Source organism: Agelaius tricolor, unplaced genomic scaffold (assembly GCF_023055355.1).
Source record: "Agelaius tricolor isolate 1412-34295 unplaced genomic scaffold, bAgeTri1.0.p SCAF_6, whole genome shotgun sequence".
Taxonomy (NCBI): domain Eukaryota; kingdom Metazoa; phylum Chordata; class Aves; order Passeriformes; family Icteridae; genus Agelaius; species Agelaius tricolor.
Genome location: NW_027269266.1, coordinates 31,488,755 through 31,492,484, shown reverse-complemented (window position 1 = coordinate 31,492,484; position 3,730 = coordinate 31,488,755).

Sequence of the window (3,730 nt, the reverse complement as noted above, 5' to 3'; positions counted from 1 at the left end):
GTTCTAGTGTAATGCTTAATAAAAACTTAGTGTGTATCTAACATTAAATAATGTTTATGTTTAGACCCTTCCATGATTTGAAGCATTCCACTTTGAGGTGAATTTAAAACAGAATCAGTTTGACAAGTGTGTTCATGGAACTCGTTTCTCTGACCATGGGCATCTGTTCTCTCTTGGGAGAAACAGCGCTGCAAATTTAAAAGTGCTGATGTCTTTGCTGTTGGACACAAGTGCTTAAAAGTAGCTTTATTTGGCTGTGTTTTTTATTACCTCATACTTTACTGTTAATGAAACTACCACCAAAGCCAGTTTGTCAGATTTCAATAGGACAAGAGCTTTATCCTTTTCACTTTTAAAGTGCTTTTAGCATGAAGACAGACAGAATGACTGGAATGTAGAATTCCTGCTGTACAAAACTTACTACCCATAGCTGCATCTGGGGGCAGAAGGAAAATACCAAAACAAAAAAATGCCAAACCAAATAAAACAAACACCAAGTGTGAACTTGGGAAAGCTTGCTTGGGAGTGTATTTAAGGGAAGATATCTTGAGGTTATACTGTTTTAACCACTTATCTTCATGCATGGTTTATTCAAAAGTTGAAATTTATATGCTTTGGCAGAATCATGTTTTTAACCTTTATTAATACTGTTGAAGGATTCACGTACAATTTTCTTCTGTTTCTTAAGTTGAACTTTGAAATACTTGAATAGGTAACCGGTGGGCTCTAACGGAAGCAGTAAATGAAGACGCACAAATCTGCTTTACTTTCTTCTTTCCAACAGAATGACCAGATCATAAGGAATTTGCCTTCTTTCCTATAACTTAGATGTAGTTGATGGAAGTTTTTTCTTTACAGTTGCCAAGTCCACATTCATACACCATTTAAGAAAACTAACCAAACCACTTCAAAGGACAGTAATTTTTCTGTTTAAAATACTATTTCAGTAGTGTAGCAACGAGATTTAAAATTTACTTGCATTGAGTATGTTTTCCATAAGGAGGATGTTCTCATTTTGGTCTGATGGCAGTGGGCGAAGGGAGCGTATAGGGGAGACAGCACTGCAAGAATGAAATTACTGGATATTTCAAGTCTTGAAAACCTGGTGTCTTTAAGTTTGCTGATGTCCTGCTTTTGAATTTTCATGGCTTTTCTCTTGGTACGGCCTTAAAAGTTAAGGCTTGTGACAGTCAACAATGGTCACCAACAAATGTGGTGAGACAAGTCACGGTTTTGAGTCAACCTGATACTGGAGGTTAGCAACTTCAAATAAAAGCAGTATTGTGTGGTCAAGTACTGGTCATCAATTTGTAGACAATGGATTCTTACTTTCTATCAAGTGGGATTTCGTCACTACAGACTTAGTCTTCCAAGTAAGTGTAATGTTGCAGTGTTTTCAGGTGCTAACAGCTGAGGATCAGGTTGTCAGTACTAGGTCCAGCTTTCCCCCAGCGAACACTTCATGCAGCAAACTAAAGGAAGAAAGAAAAACAACGTAGCTTGTGCTGACTGGTATGTGAGCCAAAGAATACCCAAAAATCGAGTATGACTTGTATTTATAAAGTGATGGTGAAAGGAGGTCGGTAGTAGGGTTCTGGCCACTCAGACTTCGTGTTACATACAATGATAGTTGAATTTTTTTCATTTCTGTTGTGCTGCAGATGCTAAAAAACACTCAAGAAAATGCAAACAGTTGTTGTTAATGCTGTAAAATGAACAGGGCTTGAAATTTGTTATGTGTAGGAAAGACTGTTCTTTTAGTTTGATGATTAATGTACATGATCTCTTTGTGATGAAATCATAACGCTTCTGGGGAAGAAAACCCAAGCCCCAGAAATGGATCTGAATTTTCAAACAGTTGTCAGCTGAGTTTGTTTTGGCAGCTTTGCCTCATTGGTAGAGGATAATTTGCTGGGAACATACTGGAGCTGTGCATTCCCTGTAGGTTTAGTATTCCTTTTGGTTTTTGAAGTAGTGTGTGATGCAAGTCAGCGCTACCATAGTAGTGCTGTTGCTTTTCCACCTAAGGGAGATGGCTGTTTCTCTTCATGTTTATTCAGCCATACCATTCAGTGTGTCAAGGATAGGAGTGTTACATGGAAGGGTTTGCCTGGGTAATAATCCATTTTGGCAAAAGTACTGTCCCTTTTAACAGTCATGTTTTTGCTTTGCAGCTACTTTTGGTTTGTGTTGCACAGAAATTTTGTCAGGAGTTACTCCAGTTATGGAGCAAGAACTGGTTTGTTCATCAGCAGTAAAACTGTATAAATAATACCTTTGTGACTTGCCTGACAGAATGCTATGAACATTAGGTCAACAGTGTTCAGGCACCTTGTGAGACCTCCCATGCTGCTTCACTGTACAAAAAAGGGTGTCTGGGGGAACATCCTAGAAAATTGCTGTTACCAGCACTCTTCCCTCCCCCCTTTTTATGTTCATTTGGAGATACTGTATGAAAATGGGTGGCTGGTAGACTTCATGGAGTTGTAGTAGCTGTGCAGCAGGTGTCAAGTAGCAGTACTTCATGAGAGATACACACTACAGTACTACGACTTCACGTGGTTACATCTGCCATCTCTATTTGGTTTACTTAATAAACAGTTTCTCACTACACCCTGGTGTTGAGTGTCCTGTTGCCTTATTTATAGGTCTCTGCCACCTCTGTCCTCAAGATTCTTGTTAGATGACTCCCAGAGATGAACTAATGTGTGTGTTTTGAGACAAAGATTGTCAAGTTGATACTCATGAAGTGCTCTGTCGGTTCTTTTCCTCACTGAAGTTTGTTCTGGTTCCCCCATCTAAAACTAGATTGTAAGCTCTTGAGCAGGAACACCTTAAGCTTGTAAAATTCGGCACTGTAAAAAGCCACAGCCATTGAATAAAACCTAAACTATGAATTCAAAGCTGCACTTCAGTGCAGTACTGCAGTAGTCATTTAAAGTGCGTGCAGTGTTTCAGCTGTGTGTTCTGGGAGCGCTTGTTCACAGGATGCCTCTACGGGAGTGTCCAGCCTTACAGCTCAAATAGCATCCACTGGGGTTGCAGTTGGATGGAGTACTCAGCTTGCCTTGGCTGCTGGTGCATGTTTCTCCAGAACAGGAGTGAATCTTGGAGCAGCCAGCAGGTAATGCTTTGTAGTACGTGTTGCTGCCATCAATAATGGGTATACGGTCCACATAGTGTTTTACTTAATCTGACCTTTCCTAACCTCTTGCAGATAAGCTCTTACTAACATAACGAAAATGCAGTTCAGCACTGAAGTGCTACAGACTACAAAGCTTTGTCATGGGACCAGTAATTTTAATGATCACTCCCACTCGGGTATTTTCTGAGTTTTGTTGCTGTCAACAGCTATGTTTACAATCATCAGCTTAGTGGTTTCCTGGTTTATTATTATATTTAGTAAGTGTTCTCAGTCTAACCTCAGAGACTTGTGTTTCAACAGAGTAGTAGTAAGATAGGATGCAGCTGTAATATCTTTGTGCCATCTGGCTGCAGAGTAGGTTTGATACCATACTGTGTCTTTCCATGCAATAAAGCTCCTGGTTTGTACACTTGGGATCTTGATTTTGTGAAAATCTTGATCTGTCAATAATAAAGACAAGACGGATTTCAGTCAGGTGTTGCCACATTTTACAACCCTTTCAGTAACAACTTTGATTTGTCCTGTTTACCTGAAAAGTTCAATTCTGTAGTGTCTCTATTTTGGTATAGAGGTTGCAAATATGGT